A 16,777-nucleotide genomic window follows, 5' to 3' on the forward strand; every position below is an offset into this window, starting at 1 on the left:
TGAGAACAGCTGAAGGTCAATTGGCTCGAGACTGACTGTACAATGGATGAGCCATAGCCAGCCAGCCATCCACCCACGCCTAGTATACCGACGGGCGTAAGCAAATACTTCGCGCCAGCATTCCTCGCCGTTTGTTTTTAATAGACCGACGTAGTTTTTGTAGCGTCCGACGGTAAACATCAGCGCTCGCAGAGTCGGCGAGGCAGAAATCTGACGTCAAGTGACCCGGGATTCTGCGACAATTACGTGTGCGTGGTGGCCGAACTGCACGCCAGTTTATTCTCACGTTTGTGTCTTCACAAACTGTCACGATGCAGTCCACGAAGGAGGGGTCTTCAGTCTTCATAAATGTGTGGCCGAGGCGGTCCACTTCTTTAGTCGTCTTCCGTCATTATTTTGGTGCCCTTGGCGTGCGAGAAAAAGCAGTGCCTACTTCTATGTTTCTGTTCAAGATGATTAAAAATACCATGATACTACACATTAAGAACGAAACTTGTTACTTATATACTTTACGAGGATAAATATGACTTTTTGGTACAAAAGATTCTAGCATATGCCAAAAGTAATTTACGGCAACCCTAAATCTGGATGTTTCCAATACACGACAAATCTTAAAGAGTGCTACCTTAACGGTTTATCCCTAGTACGGAATACCATTCCATTGTAAAAAAGTTGATTCCAAAGATCAATATCGCGTTTCTTCGCTGGTTCTAACGCGGAAGTGTAGCAGATAATTCATCCACCTCCTGTAGCAGACGTTGAGGAGTGGCATTGTGCCACACGGTGTGTAATACTGTTCACAATACCGAGGGTGTAGGTTCCTACAACAGTTAACCGTTATACTGCGTCCTCCTACACATATATAGCGGAAATACTAGGAAGGTAAAATTAGAGATCCGATCTCAGATGTCATACGGAGGCTTACCATCAAACTTTCCGTGAACCATTGATGAACAGAAAAAGGAGGGGGGGTGACAAAGTAATCTCCACCATAAGGTGTCTAGCAGTACTCACAACCCACCTTAACAGTTTCTACTTTCGTCAGGATATCTCCTGCCTTCTGAACTTCGAACGTCCATGGCAGGCAGTTCCCTTTGAATCGCCGACAGCAGAAATTCCTGGTAGTTTGGAACAGATTGTGATTGACAAAGCATGATGGTAGTCCGGTCCCTGTATCAGGATCTTGTTAATATGCCGTCTAATATGGCCGCAAGTGGTACACCATTCCTTGTAGACACGTCCAACAGCCCGCGGTTTTCCTTTAACTTACTGGCTTTCGGTACGTGCCCATATAGGCATCTCGCAAGGGAACCTCCCCATCGCACCCCCTTCAGATTTAGTTATAACTTGGCACAGTGGATAGGCCTTGAAAAACTGAACATAGATCAGTTGAGAAAACAGGAAGAAGTTGTGTGGAACTGTGAAAAAATAAGCATAATATACAAACTGAGTAGTTCACGGGAAGATATGCAACATCAAGGACACTGGGACCGCAGGAGTGCCGTGGTCTCGTGGTAACGTGAGCAGCCGCGGGACGAAAGGTCTTTGGTTCAAATGTTCCATCGAGTGAAAATTTTAATTTCTTATTTTCAGTTTATGTGACAAACTCTTATGTTTTCATCACTTTTTTTGAGTGATTATCACATCCACAAGAAAACCTAAATCGGGCAAGGTAGAAGAATCTTTTTACCCATTCGCCAAGTGTACAAGTTAGGTGGGTCGACAACATATTCCTGTCATGTGACGCACATGCCGTCACCAGTGTCGTATAGAATATATCAGATGTGTTTTCCTGTGGAGGAATCGGTTGACCTATGACCTTGCGATCAAATGTTTTCGGTTCCGATTGGAGAGGCACGTCCTTTCGTCTACTAATCGCACGGTTTTGCGATGCGGTCGCAAAACACAGACACTAAACTTATGACAGTGGACAGAGACGTCAATGAACGAACGGACAGATAATAACTATGCAAAAATAAAGAAAGTAAAATTTTCACTCGTGGGAAGACTTGAACCTAGGACCTCCTCTTCTGCAGCTGTTCACGCTACCACGGGACCACGGCACTGCTGAACTCACGTTCTCCTTTATGTTGCCTATGTAGCCCATGGACTACTCAGTTTGTATATTTTGCTTATTTTTTCACAGTTCCACACAACTTCTTCCTGTTTTCTCAATTGATCTGTGTTCAGTTTATCAAGGCCTATCCACTGTGCCAAGTTATAACTAAATCTGAGGGGGGTGCGATGGGGAGGTTCCCTTGTCAGCACTTCAAATATGATTCTACAGTTTGTGTCGGCAACGCGGAGTATACATTAGTTTAAACCTATGCAACTTCGTACTAGGGTACGACTTACAGGACAGATTCCGACATAAATTTTACGTCCACAATACACTGAAGCGAATAAACAAAGTGAAAATGTAACAAGAAATACAGAAGTAATATGCTACAAATATCCTACTGGCAATACAAAAAATGATAAAACGCCGTTGGTTTCCAACTCAATCCATATTAAACTATGTATCTAAATTAACAAAATTTTCTTTTGTATGCCTTAAGAATTTTTTCAAGAGCTTGTGCAAGTCTATAACCACCATTCAGACAGAATATGAGAACAGTATAAAATAACCAGATTTTGATATTACAGCCAACAACGTATACAGCAGCATCCAGACATATGCATATAGGACGAACATAGTGACATACATTACAGGCTGAGCGATCCACGTAATGCAGAGTAGTACGTGGGAACATAGTCAATTAACTGTTCTTCGGTCGTTACCTGGAACTGTAATTACCAGGAAAGCGCAGGGAGTCGTAATTAGACGTTACTGATAACGGAATCTTATTGTACTTCATATGTCATTGGATGCTAACAATGTTTGGAGTTGCTTGCTAACTGACGACCAAGCGCCTGAAGATTGCTTTTAAGGAGGTTGATGTGAGACCTGGTCCGAGGATATAGCAAGAATTTAAGATTTGTTTCTTCTTTCTCTCCGCAAACAGATAGCTGGCGCTTAGATTGTGCCTATAGAGGTGTTTGCTGAATTTTCAGTGATTGAATTTCAGCCGTGCTGTAACTGTCGCTAAGTTCCTCAAGGTCTGTGCCGCATTATACCATGGTACACTTGGAACCGTGGGATGAATTAGTGCGTAGTGAATGCCTTCGATTTTAGATGAGCTCTACCATTCCTCTTGCCAGTCCAATGACAACCACTTTCTGAGCATGAGTATCATATCTTTGAGAGGGAGTTTATAATATTGAATAGCTCCGTGTACAGATGCTTTCTTTCCTAGTACCTCCACGCAACAGCGCCATGACATCAGCGGCGGAGTGTCAGATAACCACCTAGTACCAGTTCTACACTATTTACACCGCTCCAAATTGGTTACTGTGCTCTTTCAAGATAGGAGTAATATTTTGTCCGGCGAGTTTATAACGTTTGAAGGAAATGTTATTTTTTTAATCAATAATACCTCATTTACAACGTACATCTACTCCGCAAGTCATAATACAATGTGTGGCGGAGTTTACCTTGTACCACTATCACTTCCCTTTTCCGGTTCCAGGACTGAATTGTTCGCGGTAACAAAGATCGCTGCTGATCAATCTTAGCTCAAATATCTCTAATTTTAACTTTTTGGTCTTTTCGAGAAACATACGTAGAAGGAAGCAATATACAATAAAGAGCCAAAGAGACTGGTACACCTGCCTAATATCGTGTAGAACCCCCGAGAGAACGCAGAAGTGCCGCAACACGACATGGCATAGACTCGACTGATGTCTGAAGTAATGCTGGAAGCAATGGACGCCATTAATCCTGCAGGGCTGTATGTAAATTCGGAAGAGTACACACTCGTCGTTGGTCCGGCCACAGCAATGTCGGAGATTTGATGTTTTATCGGATTCCTGATATTCACGGTACACTCGTGGAATGGTCGTGCGAGAAAATCCCCAATTGATCACTACCTGGGATATGCTGTGTCCCACGGCTCGCGCAAGGACTGTACACACTCAATTTCAAATCTTGAAAACCTCCTGTTGTAGCAGCAGTAACCAGTCTAACAACTGCGCCAGACACTTTTTGCAGACTGCAGCGCCGTGTTCTGCCTGCTTACATATATCTATTTGAATACGCATGGCTATACCAGTTTCTATGGCGCTTCCGTGTATTTGTTGATATTGTAGGGTCGTATGCTCTTGAAACTTTAACAGTAAACCACACTGATGGAGAATGCCTTTCCTGCAGAGTCTATTGCTGGAGTTGGCAATGCATCACCGAGCATCAGTGAACCTGTAACCAAACGCGCTGCTTTTCTTTGGATCTTCTCTATTTCCTCTCGGAATGTTATCTGGTACGGAGCCCAGACTAACGATCAGTGTTCAGGTACTGTCGAAAGAGGGTTATGTAGACTACCTCCTTTTTCGGTGGACTATAATACCTGTGGATACTTCCAACGATTCCACCTGGCATCTGCCTTACCTACGGTTAGTTTTATGTCGTTGCAATTTAAATCGCTTCGTACGCATACTGTTAGATATTTTATTGCTGCAATTGTGTTATTATACAATAATGAGTCCTGTTTGTTTATGCGCAATACGTTTCATTTGTTTACGTTGAGGGTAAACAGCCAGCCCTTGCACATAGCGTCGATCTTCTGTTGGCCTTCGCTGGCCGGTGTGGCCGAGCGGTTCTAGGCGCTTCAGTCTGGAACCGCGCGACCGCTACGGTCGCAGGTTCGAATCCTGCCTCGGGCATGGATGTGTGTGATGTCCTTAGGTTAGTCAGGTTCAAGTAGTTTTAAGTTCTAGGGGACTGATGACCTCAGATGTTAAGTCCCATAGTGCTCAGAGCCATTTTAACAACTTTGTTGGTCTACTTGCATTTCGCTACTGTTATCTACCGTTACGACTTCTCTGTGAACAACAATGTCATTCAGGACTCTTATGCATGTCTGGAAGGACAGACTGACGAATACCCATAGCCGTATGAAATACTTTGAAATTTATTCTCCGACTGCAAATTCCTTGTCATCAGCTGTATTAGGTATGGATGTACTACGCTTACGAAAATTTTTCCCCGCTTATCGCGAGCAGTCACTTTTACCACTACGGATATCTGTGCACGCACTCCAGACTGACCGAAATTACCACGTGTCACGGGAATCGAAGTGATGTTGCGGGCATTAGGTGACGAATGCTGTAGACTACAATACAATGATTTAGTCAGTGTGACGTATGGAAGTTTTGGCCGGTTCGGGGAGCAAGGCCGGATAGCGCAAGTGGTTAAGATAACTGCTCGCGGTAAGCGAGAAATCCGGGTTAGAGTCCCGGTCCGGCACACATTTTTGTATGTCACTATTGGGTAGTAGATTTACACTGAGGTGATAAACGTCATGGGATACCTCCTAAAATCGGATCGGACCTACTTTTGCCCGGCGTAGTGCAGCAACTCGACGTGGCAGGGGCTCAAGTCGTTTGAAGTTTCCTGCAGAAGTACTGAGGCATACTGCCTCTATAGCCATCCGTAATTGCTGGCGTAGCCGGCCGCGGCGGACGAGCGGTTCCAGGCGCTTCAGTCCGGAACCACGCGACTGCTACGATCGCAGGTTCGAATTGTGCATCGAGCATGGATGTGTGTGATGTGCTTCGGTTATGGTTCAAATGGCTCTGAGCACTATGAGACTTAACATCTGAGGTCATCAGTCCCCTAGAACTTAGAACTACTTAAACCTAACTAACCTAAAGACATCACACACATCCATACCCGACGCAGGATTCCAACCTGCGACCGTAGCGGTCGCGCGGAGCCACACTGTAGCGCCTAGAACCGCTCGGCCACACCGGTCGGCTCCTAAGGTTAGTTAGGTTTAACTAGTTCTAAGTGTAGGGGATTGATGACCTCACATTTTAAGTCCCATAGTGCTCAGAGCGATTTGAACTATTTGAACCAATGGCTGGTGTGTTGCTGGTGCAGGAAATCAGCTGTCGATTACGTCCCACAATTGTTCCATAGGACGCTGCTGGAGGATTTGGGTGGCCAAATGATTTGTTCTAACTGTCCACAATGTTCTAAAAACCAATCGTTAACTATTGATCCGGTGACATGACGCACCTTCACCCATAATTCCATTGTTGTTTGGGACCACAAAGTCCCTAAGTGATTGCAAATGGTCTCCAAGTAGCCGAACGTAACCATTTCTAGCCAATGATCGGTTCAGTTGGGCGGCAGAACCCAGTCCATTCCATGTACACCCAGCCCACACCATTATGGAGCCACCACTAGCTTGCACAGAACCTTGTTGACAACTTGGGTCAATGGCTTCGTGGGGTCTGCGCCACACAGTAACCCTACCATCAGCTCTTACCAACTGAAATCGGGATTCGTCTGACCAGGCCAAGGTTTTCCAGTCGTTTAGGGTGGACCGATATGGTCACAATCCCAGGAGACGCACTGCAGGCGATTTCGTGCTGTTATCAAGGGAACTCTCGTCCGTCTTATGCCATAGCCCATTTCGCCACACTGTGCTAACGGATACGTTCGTCCCACATTGATTTCTGCGACTATTTCACGCAGTGTTGCTTGTCTGTTAGTACTGACAACTCTATGCATACGTCACTGCTCTCTGTCGTTAAGTGAAGGCCGTCGGCAACTGCGTTGTCGGCGGTGGGAAGTAATGCCTTTAAATGTAGTACTCCCAGCACACACTTGACACTGTGGATCTCTGAATATTGAATTCCCCCACGATTTCCGAAATGGAATGTCCCTTGCGTCTAGCTCGAACCCCCATTTACTTATTTATTTCATTAACAGTACAGACTAACCGACCGCCTTGAAAAACTAAGGTGGGTCGGATGCTTCTGAATCTAATATCAAGGACTTATTATTACCGTCTTATTGGTACGGGCAACGGCCGTGCCGCAGTGGATACACCGGTTCCCGTGAGATCACCAAAGTTAAGCGCTGTCGGGCGTGGTCGGCACTTGGATGGGTGACCATCCAGCCGCCATGCGCTGTTGCCATTTTTCAGGGTGCACTCAGCCTCGTGATGCCAATTGAGGAGCTACTCGACCGGTCAAAGAAAACCATCACAACGACCGGGAGAGCGGTGTGCTGACCACACGCCCCTCCTATCCGCATCCTCATCTGAGGATGATACGGCGGTCGGATGGTCCCGGTGGGCCACTTGTGGCCTGAAGACTGAGTGCTTATTGGTATACAGTTGTTAATGCTTTTTTTAAATAACAAAGAACATAATATAAAGATTTCTCTGAGATTACAGCGAATTGAATGCTTAACAATTGTTAAAATGGTTCCATATAATTTGCTACTACCTAGTTGTTGAGAATGTTATTCATACAATGCAAATGTCACAGAAAAAAAAGAAAATGTATCAATGAGCGTGGTTAAGAATAATTTGTAATATATAGAGGGAAGTGATATGCTGCATATGGATGAGTAATACAGTGTAAGTAGCATGTTGGTTAGTAATGGCCTATATCTGTCTAATTCAGATGAGAAGGTCTCGGTACAACCTATACCTATTCTCATCTGAAATGGTTTGCGTTAATGTGTGTCTACACAGATTGTACAGATTAAATGCTGATTGAGCAATTCATACATGGAATACATGAATTTAACTTCACATGAGAAATACACTTATGTTTGTAACTTGTTAGTTGAAATAGAATATAGTTCATTGCTACTTGAATGCATTATTCCGCAAATAACTTAATACATTTCTGATAGATGAAATTCGTTGATTGTAGCTTTGAATAGAGAAGAGAACATACTTATGTCTGCACATAATAAGACGAGCAATACATGACTGCTTGCGTGCAGTATACTTTAAACACTATGCAGGATGCCATTGGAGAGGAGCAGCCTTTGAATAAAAGTTCTTCGAGCCTTCTCCTCCCAAGCGACATTACCCTATTACTACAGTCCAACTACCATTCCGCGTTGAAAGACAATTCCCATTGTTCGACCGTAATCCCGTCAGAAACTTTTAGGTATCAATGATCTGGGTACAAATGACCCCCGCCAATGCACTGCCCTTTTAAACCTTGTGAATGAAATAGGGACACTACCGTCAGCTGTATGTTCATATCGCTATCTCATGACTCATCTCAGTTTATACCTAATACAACCGATGCCAAGGAATTCGCAGTCAGCGTTTCAGTTTCGATTTAGGACTCTTGTGAATCCTAAACTCATTCGTCTTTCAATATCTAATGCATGCAATTTTAGAGATTTACAGATAAATGACCGTGATGAGTGGTAGGAGAAACATTCCCACTTTTTCAGTTGTTACAATTCGAACTAGGGTATTTACCTTGTTACATACTTTTAAGTGTTTCGATGCACCGTTTTCATTTCGCAAGAGATCTGGAGTATTGAGATTGAAGACAGCGAAGCGCAGGAAAGCACGCGTGCGCAGAAGACGTGCGCGTGTGTGTGTGGGCTCCGGCAGTGGACCGTAATTGGCGGAAAGTCCCGCGTAGGAGCTGAGCTCAGCTGCTCCAGGTGACGTCGCGGCAAACTCCTCTGCGACTAAATTCAGTCTTATCCAGGGTCGCCTCTCGCTATTTCTGACTCTTTCTAAATGGCCCGTAATCAATCATTCTGAGACGGTGTTCTTCGCCCACGGTCCTTTCATGGAAGTATCTGCTCGCATATACAGGGCGAACCCGAATTCCAGCAGAACTTCGAAGCTTGCTCAAAGATATTTTCTGCGTATTTTGGTATAGGGGACACGAGTTCTCCGGTTGATCGTTACAGAGTAACAATGCAATTACGTTGACGGTTGGATAAGAAATCCACTGTTTTCGTTCTACTGATTTTTAAACTAGTTTTCGGCTTATTGGGCCATCTTCAGCAAACAACTGACTAGCGTCTGTAAGTGACACTGGGTTCTTAGGTAATCAAATATTATAACCAAAGATACAACCCATTTGCATGGTGTGTTGTGCATCGAACTTTTTCTTATCTTTGAAATTACAATTTGCACAATGGAAAATGTTAAGCGCAATAAATAAACTACACAATATTACAGATTAAATGGTTATAATGCTAAATTTTTTTGAGTTCTTGACCATGGCTGAGAAGCTGTTAAACTGATCACTCTTCACTTATGTTGTACAACAAACATGCTTTTTAACGTTGTCAACTGAACTTCAGGCATTTCACAATATTTTACACAACCTTACAGAATTACGAGCTCACAAACAACACACATCAAAAAGAGTTTTGCATCACCTAGGTTCCAAGAGTTCCGGAACTTTAAAAGAAAATTGGAAGTGAGATCAACATAAACATTTCCGCCTTTTTTATTGCTCATGGAAACTAGACATTGCATGTTGTACTACCATACAGCGAGACTTTTAAAGGTGGTGGTCCAGATTGCAATGATATCCTCCATAGGTATAGTTCTCGGGGTGATAGCGAAATTCCCTCCTTTTTGAAGAACAGACACTTCCTCTTCTGTCAATTGTCGTTCAGTGAGGTTGACCACTGTGTGTGACATGTCGGGAATCGCCTTGTCGGTCTGCTTCCGGCATCTTTCTAACTTTTTCTTCTGTCGCTCGGTGCAGCGCTCGAGTTCGTTCTGCATGCTCCTGTGAGTGATGCTGTCGATCTTGTCCCAGTCGCCTCGATGCATTTTGCTACTTAGTTGATAGAAAATGTCCAGAAGCTCCTGATCCGTTCTTGCCAAGTCTCTCCGTGTTGTATGTATTCGCTCACGAAGAAAAGCTCGTTCCATTCTGTCGTAGATACGATGTGCTTGGGCGGTGGTGAATAGGCGCTTACATCTCAAGAACTACGGTGTAGCACAGTCATCTCGGCACCGTGACAGAAAGGCCAGAGAGGACATCAGTCGCGCTTTCTTCTTCCGTCGTTGGTCAAGGCGTCGGTACAATCTGCAAATCTCCTCCCCGTAGAGGCGTAATACAAAATTGTTAAGGCTTTCGTGGCCACTTGTTGACAAACTGCCTATTGGCTTCTGTCTCGGTTCTTCGGCCGACGTTCATCTAATGATTTTTCTGACGTTTCGCCAGCACGAGTGGCTGGCATTGTCAAAGCTTCACCCTCCATTGCCGGTGGTGAACTGGAGCCGAGCTCGCGGCCGCAGACTATATGAACCTGACGCGCCAACGTCCGAGGGCTTCTCCGCGGTCATTTCCGGTGCGGTTCTCCTCTTGCTACCTGCGACGGTCGTTCGCTGCAGTACGGGAAGTCAGGATCCGTTGACCTTAAGGCTTTCCTCTTTCTTGTTCAAACTGTTCGCGTGCTTTTGTATTTCTACAGCTTCTCTGAACAAGCGCGTGTGATAATGCTTCTCTACAGCCAGAACTTCCGTGTCGGCGAATTTTATTACGTGGTCGGTCTCATTCAGTGCGTGCTCTGCCACCGGCAATGGAGGGTGAAGCTTTGACAATGCCAGCCACTCGTGCTTGCGAAACGTCAGAAAAATCATTAGATGAACGTCGGCCGAAGAACCCGAGACAGAAGCCAATAGGCAGTTTGTCAACAAGTGGCCACGAAAGCCTTAACAATTTTGTATTACGCCTCTACGGGGAGGAGATTTGCAGATTGTACCGACGCCTTGACCAACGACGGAAGAAGAAAGCGCGACTGATGTCCTCTCTGGCCTTTCTGTCACGGTGCCGAGATGACTGTGCTACACCGTAGTTCTTGAGATGTAAGCGCCTATTCACCACCGCCCAAGCACATCGTATCTACGACAGAATGGAACGAGCTTTTCTTCGTGAGCGAATACATGCCAACACGGAGAGACTTGGCAAGAACGGATCAGGAGCTTCTGGACATTTTCTATCAACTAAGTAGCAAAATGCATCGAGGCGACTGGGACAAGATCGACAGCATCACTCACAGGAGCATGCAGAACGAACTCGAGCGCTGCACCGAGCGACAGAAGAAAAAGTTTGAAAGATGCCGGAAGCAGACCGACAAGGCGATTCCCGACATGTCACACAGTGGTCAACCTCACTGAAGAGGAAGTGCCTGTTCTTCAAAAAGGAGGGAATTTCGCTATCATCCCGAGAACTATACCTATGGAGGATATCATTGCCAACACCGAAGCAGCCATTCGGACCCTTCCTGGTGAAAGGGCAGAGGAAATACGCACGGAAACAGCCAGGATATTACGCCGAGCACAACCACCAGCTTGCAACCTAAAGAAAGAAGAGGTACAAGCCATTAAGAATCTCAACGCCGACAAGAGTATATTGGTACTGCCGGCCGATAAGGGGAATGCGACCGTCGTAATGAAGACCGTAGAGTATGAGCAAAAGATCCGAGACCTATTAGATCCGACGACGTACCGAAACTAAGTGCAGATCCGACGCAGCGTATCACACGGAACACGAATCGATTAATCAAGGCGTCTTCTCTGCCGGCGGACATACAGAGAAACCTGCGCAACACAGAAGCCCTACCACCTCGGCTGTATGGATTACTCAAGATCCACGAGAACAACGTTTCACTGAGACCGATCGTTAGCGCTCCTGGATCACCGACATATAAACTGGCAAAACACTTGGCCTCTCTGCTCCAGCCACACGTGGGGAAGACCGACACATACATTAAGGACTCAGGACATTTCATTGAGAAGCTGAAGAAACAAACTTGCACCAAACGACATCTTGGTCAGCTTTGATGTTGTTTCGTTATTTACGAAAGTGCCACTCAGTGACGCTCTGGAGCACATCGGTTCCATTTTCCCGCAGGACATCAGAAAGCTCTTCCATGCATGTCTCACAAGGAGCTATTTCACGTGGAATGGAGATTTCTACGAACAGCTGGAAGGCGTCGCCATGTGTAGTCCTCTCAGTCCAGTGGTGGCCAACTTCTTCATGGAACAATTCGAAGCACACGCACTGGACTCGGCGACGTGCAAACCTAAGGTGTGGTACAGGTACGTCGATGATACTTTCGTGGTGTGGAGCCATGGTGAAGAACAGCTCGGTGACTTCCTAAGACACTTGAACAGCCTCCGTGCCAACATAACATTTACCATGGAAGTAGAAAAGGACAAGAAACTGCCATTTCTAGATGTGCTGGTCACAAGGGACGGGCAAACCCTGGGACACAGCGTGTATCGAAAACAGACACACACGGACCGATACCTGCACAAACTGTCAAACCACCACCCGAGCCAGAAAAGAGGCATGATTAGGACGCTCGTAACGAGAGCAGGACGAATATGTGAGCCGCAACACCTCAAACGAGAAATGCAACACCTGGAAACTGTCCTGAGGAGCAATGGGTACTCCACAAATTATATTAGAAGTGTAACAGAGCCAAACACTCGGCGAAGTAAGGAACCAGAAAAAGAAATGTCGGGTACGGCCTTTCTGCCATACATTCCCAGAGTGACGGACAGAATCGGCCGTATATTGCGCAAACATGGCCTAAAGACGATTTTCAAACCGACAAGGAAGATCAAAGAGTGTCTTAGATCGGCGAAGGAGAAAAAAAGAGACCCACTTGCAATGTCGGGAATATACCGTATACACATGCGGAAAAGTTTATGTCGGAATGACTGGACGATCCATCAACACCAGGATCAAAGAGCATAAGCGACATTGCAGGTTGGGGCAAGTGGAGAAATCGGCCGTGGCGGAGCACGCACTGAATGAGACCGACCACGTAATAAAATTCGCCGACACGGAAGTTCTGGCTGTAGAGAAGCATTATCACACGCGCTTGTTCAGAGAAGCTGTAGAAATACAAAAACACGCGAACAGTTTGAACAAGAAAGAGGAAAGTCTTAAGGTCAACGGATCCTGGCTTCCCGTACTGCAGCGAACGACCGTCGCAGGTAGCAAGAGGAGAACCGCACCGGAAATGACCGCGGAGAAGCCCTCGGACGTTGGCGCGCCAGGTACATATAGTCTGCGCCCGCGAGCTCGGCTCCAGTTCACCACCGGCAATGGAGGGTGAAGCTTTGACAATGCCAGCCACTCGTGCTGGCGAAACGTCAGAAAAATCATTAGATGAACGTCGGCCGAAGAACGCGAGACAGAAGCCAGTAGGCAGTTTGTCAACAAGTGGCCACGAAAGCCTTAACAATTTTGGATCAGGACTGTCTTTATGGACTGTGAGAAAATTTTAGCTTATGACCAACATTGTATCAATAAGTGTGTGCTTTTGATATCTTTGTTATTGTAACTATGAAAATTTTTTTCAAATCTGTATTGGTCACTGCCCAAAACAATTTGTAAAATTTTTTGTGGGGAGCATGGGGGCTATGTAAGTAGGCTGTTTAGGTTTTTATATTGTAACGCCACGTAGCGCTCTGGATGAAAATCACTGGCTGTGCTGTGTGCAGTCTGTGGCTAGTTTGCACTGTTGTCTGCCATTGTAGTGTTGGGCAGTTGGCTGTGAACAGTGCGTAGCGTTGCGCAGTTGGAGGTGAGCCGCCAACAGTGGTGGATGTGGGGAGAGAAATGGCGGAGTTTTGAAATTTGTAAGACTGGATGTCATGAACTGCTATATATATGACTATTAAGGTAAATACATTGTTTGTTCTCTATTAAAATCTTTCATTTGCTAACTATGCCTATCAGTAGTTAGTGCCTTCCGTAGTTTGAATCTTTTATTTAGCTGGCAGTAGTGGCGCTCGCTGTTTTGCAGTAGTTCGAGTAACGAAGATTTTTGTGAGGTAAGTGATTTGTGAAAGGCATAGGTTAATGTTAGTCAGGGCCATTCTTTTGTAGGGATTATTGAAAGTCAGATTGCGTTGCGCTAAAAAATATTGTGTGTCAGTTTAAGCACAGTCTTGTATAATTTTTCTAAGGGGAAATTTCAAAGGGACTGTGCCTGTGATACAATATCCACAGTCAATGTCTATCTTCAGGAGTTCTGGGAACCAGGTTTATGCAGAACTTTTTTTTTTGGTGTGTGTACATAATCATAGCCACGTAACCTGTAAAACTGTGCTTTAATTATTGCAATCTCAGTCCTCTACAGTTACCCTTTACCGGTCCTACTTTTCGTATCATGTAGGTTGTTCCGTAGTATCTTAACACATGCCCTATCATCTTATCACTTTTGTCAATGTTTTCCTCATATTCTTCTCCTTGCCTATTCTGCCGAGGACCGTACTTCTTATCGGTAGTCCTAATCTTCTACAGCCTTCTGTGGCACCCCCGCCGTCCGGTGTGGCCGAGCGATTCTGGGCGCTTCAGTCTTGAACCGCGCGACCGCTACGGTCGCAGGTTCGAATCCTGCTACGGGCATGGATGTGTGTTATGTCCTTACGTTAGTTAGGTTTAAGTAGTTCTAAGTTCTAGGGGACTGATGACCTCAGAAGTTAAGCCCCATAGTGCTCAGAACCATTTGGACCATTTTTTTGTGGCACCCCATGTCAAACGCTTCGATTCTATTCCAGTTTTCCCACAGTACGTGATTCATCTCCATACAATGCTGTGCTTCAAATGTATGTTCTCAGAAATTTCTTCCTAAAATTAGTTTGATATTTGATAATAGTAGACCTCTTCACGAGGAATGCTCTCTTTGCCTCTGCTAGTCAACTTCTTACGTCGTCCGTTCTTCGCCCGTCACGTGTTATTTTTCTTCCGAATCTCTCTCAGAGTACTTTGTGGTCTCCCAGTTTGTATATTAACACCGTCAGTGCGACGTCTTTGTCTAAAACTTCGGGCTGACCTGAGAGTGACCCACACGCAGTGAACTTATTAGGTTAAATAAATACGGTGGGCAATGTGTGTGAAAAGCGTGAGGGATGAACTGGAATGTTGTGACGAGCGCGGAGACGGCCCCGGGCGGGTGGGATCCGCCAGCGAGCAGCTGCCACGTGGTCTGGCGCCCTAACAGTGCGCGGCCACGTTTTTTGTCCATAAAACTGGGATGAACCGAAACAAGATTAAAAAGGTTGTGGCGGGCTCAGAATTATGTATGTGCGCTGTGGCCCGTCATCTCGCTGCCTCCTTCTGGCGAAGGCAAACCCCGCAGGCGGGAGGCGGAAAAAACAGGAAGACCAGTCTGGCATTCATTACGCTCACCTCGACTCCTCTTCATATTTCGTCTCGTCGATGCACACAATGAGACCGCGAAAGAACAATTCATCATAAAAACTGAACAATTCTTTATTTTCTCTAAAACTGTGTTTTTCAGTACGTTAAGTAATGGAAACCGATGGAGCAAAATCTGGATTCAGTGTAAGTGACATTTAAACAAAATATGATGTCCAATTGTAAGGTCAAAATGACACCATATGACGTGGAGGCAACTGACCAATTTTTTAAAGTTTCTCTATCCCGACATTCGCCTACGTTGATTTATGGAAATGTAAAACTTTAAAGTGGCGTAACCACACCGATCCCTCTGTGTTAAACTGTTAGCAGTCACAATGTTTATATTTAACTTAACATAACGTGTTTCAATCATTCACTTTCGGACGTATACAGGGTGTTACAAAAAGGTACGGCCAAACTTTCAGGAAACATTCCTCACACACAAAGAAAGAAAATATGTTATGTGGACATGTGTCTGGAAACGCTTACTTTCCATGTTAGAGCTCATTTTATTACTTCTCTGCAAATCACATTAATCATGGGATGGAAACACACAGCAACAGAATGTACCAGCGTGACTTCAAACAGTTACAGGAAATGTTCAAAATGTCCTCCGTTAGCGAGGACACATGCATCCACCCTGCCACCCTCCGTTGCATGGAATCCCTGATGCGCTGATGCAGCCCTGGAGAATGGCGTATTGTATCACAGCCGTCCATGTCTCTACATTTGGTACCGGGGTTGCGTAGACAAGAGCTTTCAAATGCCCCCATAAATGAAAGTCAAGAGGGTTGAGGTCAGGAGAGCTTGGAGGCCACGGAATTGGTCCGCCTCTACCAATCCATCGGTCACCGAATCTGTTGTTGAGAAGCGTACCAACACTTCGACTGAAATGTGCAGGAGCTCCATCGTGCATGAACCACATGTGTCGTACTTGTAAAGGCACATGTTCTAGCAGCACAGGGAGCGTATCCCGTATGAAATCATGATAACGTGCTCCATTGAGCGTAGATGGAAGAACATGGGGCCCAATCAAGGCATCACCAACAATGCCTGCCCAAACGTTCACAGAAAATCTGTGTTGATGACTTGGCTGCACAATTGTGTGCGGATTCTCGTCAGCCCACACATGTTGATTGTGAAAATTTACAATTTGATCACGTTGGAATGAAGCCTCATCCGTAAAGAGAACATTTGCACTAAATGAGGATTGACACATTGTTGGATGAACCATTCGCGGAAGTGTACCCATGGAGGCCAATCAGCTGCTGATAGTGCCTGCACACGCTGTACATGGTACGGTTCTCCCGTAGCACTCTCCATACAGTGACGTGGTCAACGTTACCTTGTACAGCAGCAACTTCTCTGACGCTGACATTAGGGTTAACGTCAACTGCACGAAGAATTGCCTCATCCATTGCAGGTGTCGTCGTTCTAGGTCTTCCCAGTCGCGAGTCATAGGCTGGAATGTTCCGTGCTCCCTAAGAAGCCGATCAATTGCTTCGAACGTCTTCCTGTCGGGACACCTTCGTTCTGGAAATCTGTCTCGATACAAACGTACCGCGCCACGGCTATTGTCCCGTGCTAATCCATACATCAAATGGGCATCTGCCAACTCCGCATTTGTAAACATTGCACTGACTGCAAAACCACGTTCGTTATGAACACTAACTTATTGATGCTACGTACTGATGTGCTTGATGCTAGTACTGTAGAG

The 16,777-nt window shown here is 45.4% G+C and overlaps 1 protein-coding gene and 1 pseudogene across 1 annotated transcript in view; one reads left to right on the top strand and one right to left on the bottom strand.

The window, feature by feature from the left end:
• The window catches only part of LOC126470617 (uncharacterized), a 366,250-nt gene that overhangs the window by 278,607 nt on the left and 70,866 nt on the right, over nt 1-16,777 (bottom strand). The window lies entirely within an intron of this gene.
• LOC126471780 (5S ribosomal RNA) lies at nt 6,907-7,023 on the top strand (annotated as a pseudogene).

This window comes from Schistocerca serialis, chromosome 3, assembly GCF_023864345.2.
Source record: "Schistocerca serialis cubense isolate TAMUIC-IGC-003099 chromosome 3, iqSchSeri2.2, whole genome shotgun sequence".
In the NCBI taxonomy this organism is placed as follows: domain Eukaryota; kingdom Metazoa; phylum Arthropoda; class Insecta; order Orthoptera; family Acrididae; genus Schistocerca; species Schistocerca serialis.